Source organism: Corvus brachyrhynchos, unplaced genomic scaffold (genome assembly GCF_000691975.1).
Source record: "Corvus brachyrhynchos isolate BGI_N302 unplaced genomic scaffold, ASM69197v1 scaffold381, whole genome shotgun sequence".
Taxonomy (NCBI): domain Eukaryota; kingdom Metazoa; phylum Chordata; class Aves; order Passeriformes; family Corvidae; genus Corvus; species Corvus brachyrhynchos.
The window spans coordinates 517,546-537,246 of NW_008236219.1; the positions used below are offsets into that span (position 1 = coordinate 517,546).

Sequence of the window (19,701 nt, forward strand, 5' to 3'; positions counted from 1 at the left end):
TGTGCGTCTTTTGAGTGTTCATTCCTCCTTCAGCTGGGCAGTCTCTCCACCCCCATCCTCTCAGTGAACATGGATGCTTCTCAATTTTTCAGGGCTGGGAGCTCCCCACACCACTGAAGGCAAGGGGATGATTCTCAGCTGTGCCAAGTGAAAGCTCTTCTGCTTTTGCAGCACTGCAGATGTGGCAGGGACATGGTGCAGCCAGGAGTGAGTCACCCCAGCGAACAAAAGGACATGTCTTCTTAAAAGCTTAAGCACAACATGACTCAGTAAAGCTGAGTCCAAGGCCAGGCTGCAGCAGGTGACTCCAGGCCTTGGGAAGGTGATGGGATAGGTGAGGGCAGATGTGGGGTGCTCACCCTGACCAGGAGCATCTCCCCTGTTGCTGGCAGCACCTGTTGTATCCATCCCACTTGGAAATCAAACAGCTCCCCTGAACAGCACTGAAACCACTCACCCTTCACAAATAAAGGACTCTTAATTATGCAGGAAAATTTTGCTTATTTTTGTAAAGGTGTATTTACATTAATGGAAGGTTGCAAACATTCAGTAACAGATATGTAAGTATAGGCAGCACATGACAGGACTCCTTAAAACCAGTCCTTGCAGGAACATTCCCCTTCAATACTCTTTTATTAAACATTAACTTTCAGAATCTTAACTGATAGCTTTACATGGGTATGAACTTTGTGAGTACCTGCCATAGCTATGGCTACTTAAACAGTTTGGAAAACAAGTATTGTCTGATTCAGTTCAGTAGAATTCAGCTCACACAAGATGAGGGAAACACCTCATATCAGCTGAGTAAACTTGGAGGAAAAACAAACAAGACCTCTTTGCTTTTGTGTTACCCAGTTTGGCTGGATTTGGGTGACATGGCTCTGCTTCACCAACAGTAAAACATGTAGTGGTTGAAGTTACCCCCTGGATCTGAATGCTCAGGGAGGGAGGGGAGGTGGGAGTGTACAACTGAAGTCAATCTTCTCCAGTCCTGGAGCTGGTTCAGGAGCCAAAGGGAAGTGAAGGGGCTGGGTGGCACCGATGGCCTTGTCCCTGTCCCACAGACTGTCTTTGACCCAGCTCTGAGAGCCCTGGGACTGTGGCTTGGGATAGTGTGAGAGAAATATTGTGGCAGCAAATCCCGAAGCAGATCCCCAGAGCTCCTCACACACCATCACACAGCAGTTTCCTAAACCAAATACTTAAACACAGCAGCATCACAATAAATATCTCAAAGTCTCCATAAATAAATAAATAAATAATAAAAATTCCTCTTTCACTATAAAAAAGACAAAAATTAAAATATTAAAATGATCTAAAATATTTAAATAAAGTGCTAGTCATTTAAAAATTCAGCATGTTTCAATCATTATAGTGAACATGACTGCTGTTATATCACTTTTTATATATATATATATACAACATATCTCTCTCTATATAAATATTCTATGGCCATATTCCTGAGGATAAGTTAATTGAGTCACAGTTTGGTTGCAGTAGAGTTCAGGTTCTCCTTTTCTTCTCAGATTTGGACTAGTTGCTCTATTTAGGCATTTTGAATTTTCTCAGAGAGCAATCTCAAGAACCTGTCTAGCGTGTCCAGGAAGTCATCCCATGTTACTTGTGCGGTCTTACATTCCTTATCGAGATCCTTTTAAAAAAAAAAGACGACATAATTCAGCCACGTAACTTGGATGTCACATTTAAGTCTCTGGTATTTGATACCTCAACTGACAAGTGGGCTGTAATAGCCCACGGCATGTTTTGGAAAGCTGGGTGAGCTGCCTCTGGAGGCTCCAAGGCAGGGTGATGATGTGTGGGTGACAGACAACTCATCACCTGGCATCATTCACAAGTGCCCTGAGCCCCAATGCTGTCCCAGCTTCCACTCACATTTGAGGGTTTTTTTATATTATTATCTTCCTTGCAATTGGGATTACCACAGGAAAAGATGTCAGAGTGTGATCCAAGGAAGAAAGTGGATATATTTACACCCTTCTTAATCATATCATTTTCAGAAGAGATCTCTAGTGTCCACTGCAGCCAGCTCAGTGCCATCCCAGCTGCCATGCCCCATTATTGAATAGTCTTTGCTGATTATTTTGCTATTAAGTACCACATGCCAAACTTACTTTGGGGAGGATGTTTTTGTAGGTGTTAAGTCTGGTAAGTTTTCTGGCGATGACTTTGCTGTGAGTGTCAAGAGCTGTCAAGGTGCTAGCAAAGGTTTTCAGGTGGCTATGCATGCATCTCTCCACCTACAGGGATAAGGATGAGTTATTTCAACAGTTATTTCAACAGTAATGATTGGTAGCACATAAAACATCATATCCCAGGAATTTAAATACCCATGAAAAATAATAACCTACAGGAATTAAGAGCTGTGTTTTCAACACTAGCCCTGATTCTGTATTCAGCCATTTACTGAACACCAAATTTAGAAAATCATAATACAATCTATAATTTTCATTTAAGAACATGCCAGGGTCCAAAACCTCCTAACTGCCTTAAGTAAGTTGCAGGTGCCACAAGAAACTGGACATAAAAAATTTGGATGTCTTCAATTCTGGAGAGGTTTGTTCCTTGAGGGAAAGGAGAGCCAACCCTGCATTAAGGCTTCATGTCTTGCTATTGTGTCTCTCTTGAAACTGGATCAGAATTGTTTTAATGAAATAAAAGCAATTATTGCTGCTGGTGTGAATTTTCAACTTTACTCCCTGAACCTAAGAGGGACTGATGCCATTTGTCTTCTGTTCACTTTTAATGATGGAGATGGGCTGCTATTTCTCACTGGTACTCCTTGTGTCCTCCATAAAAAGCTAATTTTTCCGCTGGATTTCAGGAAAATACAGGTCAGTGAAATGAATGGGTCTGTATAGGATATGGACTAAACAGACTGTTCTAAAGCTAAGGGATCAGAGTGAATCTGTGAGGCTTGCAAGAAGATGCTGGTGCACATCTAAGACCTTTGCCTACTGAGAGAACTACTGAAGCATTTTAGCATTGGCAGCAGCTTTCTATAGGGTCTTGCAAAAACTTTTCATTTCCCTGGGTCTGTAAAGTTCTCTTACTGCTATTAGAATTCTGAAGTGGGAAAGAAATGTGGGGATTTTAGATAATAATTTTAAATAGAAGCATGTGGTTTCTTACCGTAACGTTCACAGTTACAAGGCTGGGAACCTGCTCAAGAGAAAATTAAGTTAGTAACTTCAGAATAGAAACTGGAATAGAAGGGCAGCTAGGGGAAAGTTGTTCAAAATTAAGCAACTTACTGAATTTAAATTTAGTGTCTTCACATCTTGGAGAAGTTCTCGAATGATCAATCCCACCAAAGTCCTGGAGCGCTCCTCCTGCAGTGCTGCTGAGCTGCCCAGCACCCCCAGACCCAGCAGAGCCACAACCTGGACCAGCATTTTGAGAGTCAGCTCTGCTCCTCAGCTGGGTGAACTGTGTGTGGCTCTGCCTTGGGCTCCTTTTATATACACAGTGCTGCAGGAAATGATTAATATCTCACCACAAACATGCTCTTGCTAAAGGGGAGGCGGGGAAGAGTTACCTGAAGAATGGAATCTGCTGGTTATTCAAATGAGTAAGAGTCTATGTACTTTCTGCATCAAGAGCAATTTTATGGACTCTCTACCCGAATCCCTTTGCAATATGTATTTCCAAGGCAAACTGTACAACCCTTTGGTGTGGATAAAGTGTAGACAGGTATCTGTAGCCGTCTGAAGTTAGTAGAGTATGTATTCATAGACTATACATACACATATATAGACAAATGTGCACACAACTGTGGATGCTGGAAAACTAAATCTCTCTTTATATTAGTTTCTCAGCACTTCCAAAAATTTGGAGGTCATTTAAAGAAAATGTACAGGCTACCTCAGAAAACTACGGTTATAGTGCTCAATATTAGTATATTTAAATTTTTTGAGATTTACAATAAAACTACCAAAAGTATTAAGTAGAGTTTCTACAGGGAATTCTGTCTAATTCAGGAAATATATTACAACCTGACTGAGTCAGGACAGAGATTCCAAAGTGTTGGTGTTCTTAGGAAAGGCACTGTGGCCTCAGGACAGATTTTTCAGCTGTCTGTGGAGAAAATAAACTGAACAGTAACTGAGAAATTTTGCAATCAAACTTTGTTTAATATGGGTAGAGCTGCACAGGACAAGCTAATTATGAATATCAAGTGGAGAAATTTGGTAAAGAATGATTCAGAAGTCTGCTGACCTGTGAATATAAAAAAAAACCAGATTTCATAAGAACAGCTGTCCCCTGGGTTGCATTAGAGGAAGATCACCATGGATGCTGCAGCCCTGACAAAGAGAGGTTAGATTAACTTTACTCTAGACGGAATGGCTGTATCTCACTGACTTAGCCTGGGGCTACAAATGAGGATGGGAACCAAGCTGTATTTTTCCATGTTCTATTCAACGTATGAAAAAAAGAGTTTCCAAATCAGAGTGTTACCAGGATATTTATTCACTCCTGGATTATTGAGGATGCACTTGTGGGTGCTGGACGAGGGTGTAGCCATATCCTGCAAAGGAAAAGGAACCCTTTACTCAGTATTTTCCCCGTGCCTAACACACTTTCAGAGCCAGTAGTAGGAGTACACACTCTGTCATCCAGAAATTTTGTTAGACTGTATTTTGCTCTTTAATACAATATTGCTGATTAAAGTCCTGACTAATACTGGACCCAGACCAGATCCTTACAGCCAAAGCTAGGTATGACCTTGCAAGCTGATGATGAATTGCTTGTACAGTGATATATTTAATGTAGTAATTTCAGCTCTTCTCCCCTAGTTTACTTATGAAAACATGCTGTAGCCTTGGACAAAAATGTCAATAAATGTTTTTCTACTAACCAAAGCAGAAGTCCAAAGAGCAAACTGTTTTAAAAAAAATGTTACATATGACGTGATCTGCTTTGCTCTCTGTGTGTTTGTTATTGCTCCCTAGAAATGAAAAAAAATTTTAAATCAGATTGTCCTTTGAGCATGCTGTGTCATTATTCTGGATGGACCATGCTGAGTGATGTTCAGGGAGGGCAACACTCCCTCAGCCTATGCGCAGGTGCTTTATCGCATCCAGCTCAGGGAACTGGATGCTCCCTTTTGTTTTCATTCCTGTATGATCAGGTATGTTCAGGTAACACACAGTTTTGCATTTTTCCATCTCTCAGATGCATTTTGTTAAAGACACTGAATACATTCCTCTCCTGAAAAGTCAACTCTGTGATAACAATCTGCTTTTCTCCAGTTGCATTGTGAGAGACCTTGCACTGTGACAAACATTTTGTAGGTGACACTGTGAATTTGGATAGTCTTTAAAAGATGTGAAGTAAGAGGGGAAAGGAGAAAGCATATCTCATAAGTCAGTGTTATATCAGATCACATCATCAGAAGGCTTTCTTCCAGCTACCTCTGTTTCTCCATATCTATATGGTTCATCTCAGCGGTTGTTTCCATCAGTGAGCTATTGTTTCCTCATCACTTTACTAATATTTGAGCTGTGCTTATTAATTCCTTCCGCATTCCATCAATAATCTATGACACTTCTCTGGTAATTCCCAATTTATTTAGTGCAGCTGTCAGGGTCATGCATATTTCAGGACTAATTTTTTAGCATCCTGCACATACTTTCACACCCAGGCAGGGGACATGATGTGCAGGCAAGGGCTGGAGACTGGCTGAAAACCAACTAGCAAGTGTAAAATGTATTAGTAAGAAAACTTCAAATACAGCAAGTGATTTACAACAGGCGAGCATAAAGCAGTTACTCATGCAATTGGTTACATCTTGCAATTAGGGCACTTGCCAGAAACAACAGAAGCCAGTGTTAAAATCTGAAATGATAATCTGAGATAAATTCCAGGACTATGACTTTTACAATTACTTTATTGGATTCAGTCTAGAGCATTAGAGTAAGTAAATGGCTGTGCTGAGGAGGTTATGGAAAAACAGTGTCGCCGTCTGGTGTCAGCGTCATCGCTCTGAGGGAGTATTTCTTTGGGAAAAGGCTTCTGCGAGACGCTTTGTTACGTTTCCAGCTATGTGCAGGACAGAATAAGTATCTGTCATATCCTACATCTCCACAGCCTGCTTGTACATCCCACAGGGAGTGTGCACATTTATAAAATGGGAAGCAGGAAGAAAATTAATTAGAAGAAAAGAAATTGACAAAAATCTGCACCAGGCAAATCTAGCTGATGTTTGTGATCCTTCAGTGATGCTTGGCCACTCTGTGTGTGTGTGTGTGTGTGTGTGTGTGTGTGTGTGTTTTGGCCATTTGCCTCCCTAATCATTGCACTTTATGCCTTGTCTTCCCAAGAGCACATCACACTCAATTCAGACAAGGTTGTCACTGGTTTATGATTCGAAAAGTTCATTATTACTTTTTTTTTATTATTATATCTGGTTAGGGAAACTGCCTGTGAAAACTCCTTTGTACTCCCTCCATTTGATAGGAAATCATCCACAATGATGAGATGTTTCACCCTCTGAAGAAAATGTCTTCAGATATTTCAACATTTTAGTCCCCAGCCTGTCATGCTAGGAGCCCAGCAATCCCTTCGCCCTCACCCACATCGAAGAACAGCTTAACTGTGAGCAACAGTGTCACCCCAACTTTATACTGACTACTTAAAAATGTCCCATTTCTAGAAACATTCAGGGCCAGGCTAAGTGGGGTGTTAAGCTACCTAATCTGCTTGAAGATGTCTCTGCCCATTGCAGGGGGTTTGGAATAGATGAGCTTTAAAGATCCTTTCCAACACAAATTATTCTATGATTATATGAAAACTCATCAATCACCTTACTTTTAGTAGGAAAGACTGACAGAGAACTGGTTCCCAGATCCTCCCCCAGCTCAAGCTGAACTGGTTGCTGTATAAGCTCCTCAGCTTTCTACTGGTCCCAGGCTGTGTTTGTCTTCCTCCACTCCCAGAAATTCCCACAGTCGTCTGGGTTTTCCAGGATTGTTAGCAGTCATCCACAGTCACGCTGCAGAAAGCCTTAGGAGCTCAAAAATTAATTCCATCATGTCCTGTAGACTTGGCTACAGTTAGTTTATTTAAATAGTTTCTGTGAGGGGATATTTTTATGAAGACAATGCTTGTGTTTTGTTGACTAGATCTCCTACATACATCCTGGTTTACAGAGTCTTTGCTCCAAATTTCTGCAGTCGATGAGTAATAACAGCTGTGTGTTTGTGGCAAAGGAAGAGCACCAAAAAGACAACCCAGTTATAGAGGGTTACATGGTCAGCAAACAGGTTGTGCTCTACAGAGACATCTCAGAGTCTGGCTCATGCTATATTCTGTATCTGTACTTAAAGAAAATTTCCCCAAAGCCTTAAATTTCAAACTGGAAGAGCATTTTGCAAAATTATTAGCATTGAATTACTGTGACAGTTTTCACAATCTGTGAAACAACAAATTCCTTCCAAATAATGTACAAGTCTGTTCTAAGAAATCTGCAAAAGCCCTTTCTAGGAAACAGGGTACCTCTGGCAAGTTAGCTGTGTTGACCTATATTGGAGAGTGGAGTAGAGGAAGACATATGTACAGTCATCAGTGGCAATTTCATCAGCCCATGGGCAATTTCTGTATGCGCAGAGGTGCCTGAAGATGTCCAAAGTCCAAGAAGCTCTTTTGGTCATGGAGAACAATGCTGGAAGACACAGTGGGAAGAAGGATACCCTCTGTTCTAGCTCCAAACAGAATCTCATGTTAATGAGATGGATTTAATTTCTCTGAACAGAGCATATTGCACTAACCTTGTGCTGTTAGTAGAGTAAACGCTGAAAAAATCCATATGTTTCAGGCCATAACCCAAGTTGCAAGTGAGCGCACACCCAGAGGCTTCATTGCTGTTCACTACATGCAGTCACATAGGGAAGCGTTTGATTTCTTCAGTAGTGAGGAGATTACTGGAAACCAGGTGGTGGAACATGGGTGAATCAACTGCTGTACTGCAAGACACTGAATTAGTCTCACACTTAGCTTCCCACTAAACTGAGCTGAAATTTTAATTATTTTTGGGATGCCCACTCTGGAGTGAGCTTGTGTAAAACGGTACATTTCTTCCATTCTCAGTAATCTGGATTTATTTACTCTTCTTCCAATTACTTATTTTGAAATGTGTATGTATTTGCAAACATATAAAACTTTCTCCTGGAACTATCAAGGCCAACTATTGGGTGATCTTGATTAAATAATTATGTTAATTACATTTAATCAACCAAATTCCTGAGGGAATAAAGGAGTAGAATCATAGAATCATATAATGGCTTGGGTTGGAAGGGACCTTAAAGATCATCTCACTTCCCTGTGGGCAGAATAAAAATATTTGTGTCAGAAAGTTAATGTATCTCACCTATGTTTTATTGCCAGTTTCTTATGGAAGCTTTACAGATGTTTTGTCATAAAAACCACAAGTGCAGATAGCAAGTGCTTTCTTGTGCCATTAATAAACCCTTTGTGAGATCAAATGAGGACACCAAAGATGCAATGGTATGATGAGAGCTTTAACTTCCATTTCTGATGTACGTGCAAATTCTTGCTGCTTTGAAATGCACCTCTGGAAAAGTTGCTCAGAGTAATGTGAAGGATTCTAGATTTTAGAAGGGGTCTTGGGGTTTGTCAGTGTCATGTGAAAATGCAGAGGTTGAGTCTCCTGATGGGCTACAGCCTGGCTGCTCACTCTGTTTTCCATCCAACCATCTACTGCATTCAGACATGTCTAGGCAGGTTCATTTAGACAGTAACAACAAAAGCCATAATGTCAGGTGTATTGGATGGATCAGTCTGGATCTTCCCAATGGAAGTCTGTCCTCCTGTGTACATAACCTCATACCTCTTTGGGAACCCACTGCTCCAGAACTGAGCCCAAAACAGGCATCCTTGGTTCTTGTGAGATTTGCTCCCATGTGACCAAGATGTAACTCAAGACATTTTGTGATAATCTGTGCAGTGAGTAGAAGAATTCATTTATTATCTCTGCTTTTCTTGTTTTGGTTTGTTTTTTTTTTTCTTTTCCTATTTTCAAACTCATTATGAATTTGGGGCATTTGGTAGTCACTGTGTCAAAATGGGAAGTACAGTAGGAGCTTACATTTATAAATACTTTCATGACATCAGCTTGAGATGGATGCACCAGCACTATGTGAATGAGAGACTTTATCAATAGCAAAAAGGGGGAAACATAAGCCAGAAACCATACAGCCAGAAGCACATCCAGGGGAGGTCCATGAAGTTGACCTGGCAGACAAGAATGATTTAAGTACAGCAAGTAGTTTGGGATATTTTGCATAAAAAAATGCAAAACAGAATTGAAAGTATTAATGAGAATCTGATGGTCATCAGGCTACTGTCAACGATGAGTATGAAAATTAGCCATTTTTCTTCCAAGCCCCTTCTGATGCAGCAGGCAGCCTTAGGCACGCTGGGACCCAGGTGTCAGTGGGAAGGATTGGAAACTCCTCTTCCCAATGTGGTGAACTGATGATGCTCACAAGTCATGTGGTGGTTTCTGTTTCGGAGGAAAAATGCCACCCATGCACAGTAACTGCAAAGACAAAAGAAAATGAATTTTTACAAGTAGTCATGGATTCATATATGAATATCTTCCATGAAATGGACCTTCAAACCTCAAGAAAGGAATTGTCATCACAAAGCCACAGCTGTTGATAGGATCCTTGTAGCCAAAGGTTTTACCTGGGCATTTTTTGCAGGTTTGTCTGTGATTCAAATGACCTGGTAAAAGATTTCACAAATCCGACTTCTTGTCTGTGTAGTAAATCCTTTTACCACCTTTTATACTTACTGCAAATAAAAACAAAGTTGAACACCAAGAAGGTTATCTTAAGGGTCTTTTACAAACTACATGATTCTATAATTCCTAAGAAACAAAATCCTAAAATGTAGTTTGCTTATGTGACCGTGTATTAGTCTCCTTACATTGTGCTTTCAAACTTTCTTTAGTTGTGTTTTGTGTATTTTTTCCTATGAAAAATTTATTGAATCTCTGTTTTGCTCAGGGTGGACCTCTCTTGGATGACAGTTTTCCTGTAGCATTTCTGACTTTTAAGCTGTTGTTTTGCAAGCTTAATAATCCATTTAAGTAATTTTTTTCCCATGTAATTTTGGGGTTTCTTTTACCAAGTAAACCAAACCCCAAAATCCCAGGCAATGTACTTGTGGAGTCACAGTGACACCAGCATGGTTAGGAACTCCGTGAACTGCACTATATAAGGCCATAGAGATTTCAAACAAAAAGTCATTTCATGTTTTCAGTCTTACTAAATATCTTTCTCCTATTTTTAGAACCTACTGACATCTTCAAGATGAGTCAGCATTCCAGTCAACATGGAAAATTTTGTCCTGGTGATTAAACATTGATAAGTCTGTTGAGAAAAGAAAATGACAGGTAACACATGAGACTTCCCACAAAAGGGAAAAGATGCATCTTTTGGAAGTGCACTAAGAGAGAGCATCACCTCCATCTTGGTGAAACCAGCGGGATTCAGCGTGATGGAAAAATACCTGCGGCTGTGTGGGAGCTGGTGATGCACCACAGCTTCTTGATGGCAAAAATGCTGAGAGTCAGAGGTTAAAGAACCCAGTATGGAGTTTGTGGAGCAGTGTCTCAAGGCACTTTGTGGCTCCCCAGCAGCTGCAATAGAGCCTGCTTGGAAGATTAATCACATCCTTTGGAAGTTTGTGATGTTTCCAGATCAGCTCAGAGGAACATCAATGTTTAGAATTGCTATGCTATTTTTAAATAAACAAACAAGAAGAGAGACTATTTCTAACTAGTTTCAAACAACCAGGATATTTTTTTCTCTGGGTCTCCCAGATTGCTTTCCCCACAGAGCTATGGAAAGGGAAGCACACAGCCCATGCCCATAGGTGTGCACTGGGCAGGCCGGGCCCATGGCAGCATCCCTATGCAAGAAAACTGATGTGACAACATAGAGGTGAGAAATCAAATATGTATCAATGTCAGTTTGTTCTGTTTAGGAAAAAAAAAGGGGGAATTTTCAGGTTGCTGTGAGGATTTCAGTCTGGTTTTCCACACCTGAGTACTGAGACATAGGTTTCTAGATCTCATTTGATTGTCTGATAAACTACTGCATTTCAATATCTCTTACCCTTGGAAAAAGAGAAGTAGGTTCTGGGAGTAAGTGTGCTATTTTAAAGCAACCAGCAGCCAGTGCCTTTACCATCATTATCCAGAAGTGTCACAGGCAGCACAACATGCCTTTTGCTTCAATGCTGCTGGCTGGCAGTTCCAGCTGCTCCCACTCCCCTCCTCCAGAAAGCAGAAGGAAACATTGCTCTCCAAGGAATGGCCTGATCTGTATTAGGAAAAGATCTTGAGGTCTCTTGTGTGCTTAAAGGCAGCTGCTTTATCATTCAAGAGGTGTTTTAAAAATACTGACAAAAATGGAAAATAAAAGCCTTTTGGAAAGCAGAGCACTTTGCTATGGAGAGCAACATGTGCGTGCACTCAGCAGTGACCTGGGAGAATTACCCCTCTGGGGTGTAAAGAGTTTAGCTCAACAGAAACATTTCTCATGTCATTAAAAAAGCCAACTCAATAGGTACTCTCCGTTGTACCTATTTAGGTTATGTTTTCTGGGTACATGTCTGTGCTTACCAACACTGAGGTTTTTGTGACATCTTCTTGCCCAATCACTCATCTTTGTGAGATCCTACTATGATGCCTCATACTCAGCTTCAGAAAGTACTCGGCATTACTCCACACCTTCTCAAATTTCATCCCCCTCCTTTTCCAGAGGATATTAAGCAATTCAGGTCTTTGCTACTGTTAATTCTGGCTTTAAATGCTGCTGCTGAAACATGGTCTTGTAAGCAATTGTTTCATGCAATGGCTTTTCCCTTTGACTGAAGTGATCCAAACCCCTCATCACTTTGGTTTTATTTATGCCCCCTTTTTGCACATTCAGTCCTGCATCCATTCATTGATACTGGGATTTGTTTCCATTACATCCATTTTATTAGACCATGCAGTGTATTTTACTCCCTTTCAAGAAATATTATTTGATTCAAAATATGAAAGAAAAATCTACTATTTAACAGCTACTTTTGCTGTTACCTTGGTAAACAGTGAATTTTCCCTGTGCAACAAACTCAGTACTGATTCTTCTACAGTGCTTCTAAAAGACCTGCCATATTCGGGTCCAGCTCTGACATTCATACCTCTTTTACCTTTGTTTTTGAACAGTTTTCTAAATTCTTAATCTTGCTATTATAAAAATTTCATGACCTATCAATTCTATTTTTTAATTAAACCAGCACAAATGGGCAGCTGGCAGATGATTGTGGCGAGAAGGCAAATGACATCAAAAGCCCTGACAGACTAGGCTAAAGGGCTTTTTGTCTGCAACACAAATGCTTGTTTAAAAGATGCTCCATTTGAGTACAAGCTAATAGAAAATCATGAATAAATGTGTGAGATTATAGTAATAAGGAGTTATATAAAGGCATTTCAGCCTGCACTCTCAATGGGGATATTTCTGCAGCTCTTTGACTTCTGATGCTTTTACTGGAGTCGACTCTGTCCCAATTGTCTGAATGAGCTTCTGACAGCAGATGGCATCTTCCTCAAAACGAGAAATCCAAAAGGGATTGCTACAGGAGGAAACAAGGTGGAAAGCTCATTGCCCTGCTCTGCCAGACTGCTGCCGTTGACAAGGTCACATAGTGGATCAATGGCAAAATTTGGCCATGAGGACTCTCCCTCCTCACACAGGCTGGTGAAGCACAGTGCTTTATTGGCGCACCTACAGCTCAAAAGAGCCTGGATGTTTTTTAAATAACAGGATTGACACTTCAAGAGCTCACCAGCAGGAACAGTCAGTCGCTTTGCAGCCACTGCACAACCTCACTGCCCACACAACTCTGCCATGAACAGGTCAGCATTCAGCTGCCTCCAGCCAAAATTTGTGGCAAAATCGTTCAATATATATAAGTTATCACTTAAAACTCCACCTAAAGTTGAGAAGTTCTGAGCTTTTGGGTATGCTCAGGTCTTGGCTTTGTCCTTTACTTACTTTAGAGGTGTGGCTTATGAGCTGCAAGCTGAACCACAATACCTGTATTTGTCTATTGTCCAAATCTAAAGAGAGAGCTTTTCTCTAATGAAAGCTCAAAGGTCATTACAGTGTATGTTTATATTTATATAGATTGAAGCTTTACTTCCAGTCTAATGGAGGCCTAACATAATTTCCTGCAGCAGCATTAAGCTCTTTGGCCACAACAGAAGTGTGACCAGAGCTCCACTTTGTTGACAGGATCTTTTTGGATTTGAGCTGTATGTCCTCTAAGTCAGAAGAGGTTAAGCTGAATATCACTTATTTTCTTAATGTGATTTCAGCATAGCTGGCGTGAAGGGCTATGGAATTAACTGACTTCTGTCCAACTCTGATATCTTCATTTGTTCCATAACAACCATAATAGAACTACTTGTTTTCTCCCTTCTTACTGTAACATAGAAAGAGTAGGTCTGGGATTTGGGATTTTTTTCTAAAAACCCTCTTCTTGCTTTGTCTTTGCAGCTGGGGCAGCAGCAGAGCAGCAGTGGCACCTGTGTACTCCTTGCATAACTCCACCAGAAGTAGTTCAGAGAGTTCATGGTGATGAATGGATGTAAACAGAAATCAAGAGAACAAACTAGGTCATTATACCACTTCTAATCTAATGCTTGTTGGTATTTCTGTATCTTCAAAATGAAATGTTCTGTTTTTCCTAGTTTTTTCACAGTCAACTGAGTTTTCCTGTGAATAGTTCAACAGAGGTCTTGTCTCCAGCCTTTTCCTTACAGCCATGAAGATTTTGGCACTAAGGTCATTGATCTCAGCTAACAGTGATGCATAGGTGAGATTTTATTAAATCAATGACACGTATAAAGATTTGCACTTGGTAAATTGCTTCAGAGTCCAAGAATTGTAATTTGTGTATGTGTATATATGAGAAGTATTTACTGTGAAAGTTTAACACATAAAAGACAGTTAATTAGTGCTATTACAGAATCCTGTGGGACTTTTGTTATGCCAAGTGTCTGGAGTCAAACATTAAGAGACTGCTTGCAGCAGAAAGTTTTTAACTGTTGAAGTCCTGAGAGCTCTAATGGGCTTTGGTGGTCCTGACCAGCCTCACCTGGGCTCCTGCCCACACGCTTCCCATGTGCACAGGAGACAATTTAAGCCCAGTCCCAGAAGCTTCTTTCTGCCCTGAGTTGCGGGAATGCTGGTTTTCAGCTTAGTCACTGCCATGCCTGTACTCAGCCATGGGACTTGAGCTCCTGCCTGTGAATTGACTTCCTGACCTTCGTCCTTCCTCATCACCACACAGGTAATATTTGATAGTCTGGGATCTGGCCTGACCCCTGGTTGCCACCCTGAGGCCTGTCCTGCTTGCTGTGCATGGCTCCAAGGAAGTGCATCCTCCTGTCTGGGAGGGCAGGTGTGTTACTGTGGCTTAGGGAGCCATCGGCCTGCTCTAACTGTAGCTGTACCCTTGCCATTAAGGTAAGATCATACTGATGGAAATGTAGTTTAAATGAGAGCTGCTAGCAAATCATAATGCTCTGCTAGCTGATATGAACAACCTGAAAGATGGGAATGCTTTAAGCACCAATGTATTGGTCAAAGGAGCTATTTCTATTGACTTGAGGGAATGTGTACCTTTGACTTCAAAGGTTTGATTCTGTCCCTTCATTTAGCCACAATATCTTTCTCTAAATCCTCAAGGTCAGGAAAGTATGGAGTGTTGGCACCATGTAGCATGTTTGTATAGCTTTCAGCAGCAATTGGAACCTTCTCTTGGCTGTGAGATGCAAAAAAAGGTTTATTGAAATGGCAGTCCTACCTCTTCATCTGGATTTGGGCTGCGAGATAGCACTGATCTGTGTGCTGTCCCTCTGGTAAATAAATCTCCTGCCCATCCTGAGTACACCTGCTGCCTACAGCCCTTAGGCAGAGGCCCACAATCATCTATATGAGATGACCATTGGGGCATATGAGGAGCAGCTAAAGGGGCTCAGCCTGGAGAAAAGGCATCTCAGAGGGGACTTTTTCTCTCTACAACTCCCAAAAAAGAGCTTGGAGCCAGGTAGGGGTTGCTCTTTGCTCCCACAGAACAAGTAGCAGGACAAGAGGAAACGGCACCAGGGGAAGCTTAGATTGGCTATTGTGAAAAATTTCTTCAGGCACTGGCAGAGGCTGCCCAGGGCAGTGGTTGAGTCACCATACCTGGAGGGATTTGAAAAGTGTGTAGTTGTGGCACATGTTGAGGACATGGCTTAGTGGGGGGCTTGAATATCTCAAAAGCATTTACTAACTTAAAGGGTTCTATTAGTCCGTTGCAGGATGGACTTAATTATCTTCTCTCCTGCAGGTAGGAAAAGATAAAATGGCAGAAGAGGAGGCTGGTGATAAAGCAGACAACAGCGAAGGAACAACTGCAACTTCTAGGGTAACATATTAATTACAGTTGCTATCTCTAATGTTAGCAGTAACACGGAGCACAGTAGGGAGTCCCTCAGAACCTCCAGTGATTTAATGGGGCAAAGAACGGGTTTGTTAATTAATAAGGATAATTACTGCGCTGTCGCTGTCCGTGGTGCTGGAGGTGTCCCCTGAGCCCCCGGGGACGAGCCGGGCCCCGGCGCCGGCCGCGATCGTCTCATTTATCTGCTCTTTGAAAACACCCGGGCCGGTGCACACCCGGTGGGAAGGGCCTCGAGCTTCCTGTGTGATTTCAAGGTTGGGAGGGCTCGTAATAGCTGAGAAAAAAGTGAAAGATGCCTGCAGGGCTAGCTAGAAAAATAAAATGATTCATCCTCAGGCAGGTTTTTGCATTCCAGGTCTAAAAGAACTATCTTAATGTTCATAAAGTACCTTAACCCTTCCCACACATATTTGCTATATTATTTGTCATAAATCTGTCAACTGCAATTTTAGAAAGTTAAAGTTAAGAAACTAACTCAGCTGAGATCCCTAGCCAGCCATTTGAAATTCGCTTTCTTCCAGAATGTCATAATACAGTAAAACTACCTCAATGGCAGGAATATCCATGATGAGAGAATTCACACCCTTCTAGCTCTGGGGAAATCCAACCATGAGATGGGAAACCACAGACTTTGCAAGTTTCACTGTTATCGAAAATAATTTCTTCTAAATTGATGACTTGCCAAAACCTTTTCATGCTCTTAGACTTGAAAAATTGGATGACTGTAGTGGATAAAGAATTGGCTGGATGGTCACACTCAAAGAGTTTTAGTAACAATGGCAACTGGTTGGCCAGTCACCTCTGGGTTGAATTGCAATCCAAGGAAAGGATAAAGGAGAAGACTCAAGGTGTAAATACAACCTTCAAAGCAAGGTAAATTTAAAAAAAAACCCCACAGGTACAGAAAGCAAGAAGCTTTGAACATTAACAAAGGGAAGGGGGGCTTCTGCTCCCAGTCAAACAGACAGGGATATTTTGGAGCTGGGCGTGTTGTGGCTTGATATGAGACAAGCTCACTTGGCAATATAAAGCTCCAAAGAAACACTGAGAAATTATGGAAACAATTCAAATATCTTTGTGATCAACACAAAAGGGAAGCTGAAATAGCATCCTGAATAGGTATGATCTTTATTTAGCAGATTCTTGCATTGATTCCACCAATAAATGCTGAGTTTCGTAAGGAAAAATGATCTTTTAAACATCACAATTCTGCAATGAAACAATAAAGAGAAGATAAGGTTATAATCATAAGAAACCAGAAGGGTAGACAGTGCTGCTACTGGAATCTGAGGGAGTGCTGAGTCACTCTACTTTAGGTGCTGCCATAGTAACTATTTACCATCTGGTTGGGAAAGAGGAGAGACTGAAAAATCTGAAATAAAAATCATGTAAACCACAGCTTGAAATATGTTTCATATGCTTTTAAAAATATTTAGCAAAATGGAATACTTCTGAAGTTTTTTTATAGTGGTGTTACTTGGGGCAAGCAGATTATATTGGACTATTGAATAGACACAAATGTATTCAAGCAAGAAATAAACTTATTTCTTCCCAGCTAGGCTAATGTTATTGTATCTAATTGTGAGAGCAAGTAGGAACCACTTTGTATTCATGGGGAGGTGATAAAATGCCTGTTCTCTATAACCCAGCCCAGGCTGTGATGCAAACAGAAGATGGGGGTTCTGGTAGTTTTTTCCTCATGCTGCCCTCTGCTCTTCTCTGACTATTAGGAAGGTCACTGCTGGCAGTGGCCTTAATATCTTGGTGGCTGAAGGTCCTCTGCAGGAGTGACGGCTCTGGTGTAGTAGTGATTTGGGATGCTTCTGTGAATCATAAGATTTTGGGTGGTTTCCTAGCATGGAAAATTTCAGCATTATTATGACAGGTGTCTGTCACCTTGACACCTCCAAAGGCGGAACATCCATTACTATTACACCAGTAAGTGAGAGCACTTAAACTGCTGTTGAGGTGGGGACAACTTCAGAAAACTGTAGGTGGGCCTTTTGAATAATCAGTTTAGCCAAATTTGCCTTGGGCTGTAGTTACAGAGAAGCAAAGAGCTAGCAAAGGTTTTAAAGTCAAGAGTTAAAGAAAGGTTTATGAGAACTCTGCAGAGAGGCAGGAAGTTTGTGTGAAACACAGGAAGTCACTTGCCTTTTTTTAATCTGTGTAGAGCTTGGAGGAGCTGCTGCAGGAGATGCTGAGGTCAGGAAAGCTATGCTTTGTAGAGCATAGGCAGACACCTTGCAGCTCGCCAAAGCAAGGGCATGGAGGTCCAGGTGGGATTTGTCACGCCAATGATCTTCACTCTTATGGTAGATGAATGGAAGGTGTTTCCAGGACTCATTGTGCAACTGCATATGCAGATCTGTTTGCATAAATCTTAGTGAAGTTCTGGGAGCTGGTACTCTTCAGCCAGTTTCCTCTGATCCCTCAACTTCCCTAAGGATGTATTATTTTAAAAGGCCGCAAAGATCAATAGATTCTGGATCATAGAACATTTTGGGTTGGAAGGGACCTTTAAAGGTCATCTAGTGCAACCCCTCTTCTGTAAGCAAGGGCATCTTCAACTAGATCATGTTGCTCAGAGCCCTGCCCCACCTGGCCTCGAATATTTCTAAGACAATTTGTTTTGTTATATCAGTTAGCTTCAGTATTGTGATTTCCAGTTAACAGATTTCAGGAGCCCAGAAGCAAGGCTCAGTAAATGACACTGGTGGTTCAGGGAGAAGTCTGGGCTTGCCTAGACAGAGGAACTGTAGGATCCAGGTAGCCTGGAGAAGATGAGACATGCTACAGCCTTGCAACACAAAACTTGCCACAGGGAGGCAAGTAAAAACTGGGGTAGAAACTTTTTTTTCATTCTCAAGAAAGAGAAGGCTGTAGGAATAGGCTACAAATGCTCTTGAGTAAAATAAATAGTGCAGTATTTAATCTATAATCTATCTTGCTCTCAAGCAAAATAGATGGCAGTAGAAATGATTTTGCCAAGTCCAATTTATAGCTGGTATATTTGATTTTATGGCACTTGAAGGTGTAGCTGAAGTCCCAATTGCTTTAGAGGCATTTATTGTGAGAATTGCAGTCTGAGGAAGCAGTTACAGTTCTCTTTGGTTTCCAGCTCACTTGTTAGAGTGCCTGATGATGCTTTTCTGCCTTGAGACCGTGACTCTTGGAAGACAAATAGCCCTTGACTAAACTGGACATGGCAATTTTATAATAGCTTTCAGGAGTGGGCAGTGGTGACTCTAATACAAATTACATCACGTTTAATCAGCTGCTGGGCTTCTGTACACAGGAAGTTTTTTAAAGTCCTCATATTGAATCAGAAGGAAACCACATGGTGAAAAATTTTTTGACATGGAAAAAAATTCTTCATTTTCATATGCTTCATTTTCACCTTTAGGAAAACCAAAAGCTTTTATCTGCAAAGGAACTGTGACCTTCACAGCTGTAATCATACCTGAACTAGTGCTAATTCCTGGTACAAGCAGGGAATTTTATTGGTGTATCTTGGTCCATGTTCCCAAAGAGTTAAACAGCTGCATGTCACAGCTTGGAGCAGGCAGTTCTGCCTGCTGTGCAGACCTGCCATGTTAGTGACTCACACGGCTGAATAAAAAGACAGCGTGTCTTCTACCCTTTGGCACTCCCATCCTGTTTACCCCACTGGCACTGTGATTCCCAGAGGGATGCAAGACGTGTTCTCACCACTGGTGCAGCACTTTTAATACCTTCTTCTGCAAAGCCCTTAATGTACCATGGAGCTGGGATGGACATTAGTTTTTTTACAACTAGCTTGTTCAGGGAACAGTCAAGAACACAAATCTTCTCTTCTCTCCTCTCTCCACATATTTAGTATCACACAGAGCTTGCAGCTTGCCTCCTTTTTTTTTTTTTTTTGTATAAGTGGCCCCGAGCTGTGTGATGATGAGATGTCTAGCGGCAATGCTGAGCTGTCTCTGCTGATTGAAGCTGGGTGTGTTTCAGCATCTCTGATGGTCGTGCGGGTCACCGGCCAGCTGCAATTTCACCGGCCAGAGGTGAAAATAAAGCTATAAAGGAGTAAGTTTCTCCCCCTCGCTCCCCCCGCCGCCGCTCATGGATCCGAGGGGGCAGGGGGGGGCTGGCGGGACTGCGCCCCCCCCGCCCCGC

At 41.5% G+C, this 19,701-nt stretch overlaps 1 protein-coding gene across 4 annotated transcripts in view; it reads left to right on the plus strand.

The window, feature by feature from the left end:
- ACSL6 (acyl-CoA synthetase long-chain family member 6) overlaps positions 1–19,701 on the plus strand; it is a 104,108-nt gene that overhangs the window by 22,544 nt on the left and 61,863 nt on the right. For 3 of the 4 annotated variants that reach the window (XM_008643427.2, XM_017746881.1, XM_008643428.2), the window contains exons 2-5: positions 10,336–10,988; positions 13,593–13,911; positions 14,389–14,564; positions 15,433–15,510. The gene's annotated coding sequence lies outside the window, so the exon portion shown is untranslated. Of the gene's footprint in view, positions 1–10,335; positions 10,989–13,592; positions 13,912–14,388; positions 14,565–15,432; positions 15,511–19,514; positions 19,612–19,701 lie in introns of those variants that run through there. The other variant, XM_017746882.1, reaches the window with a different exon arrangement.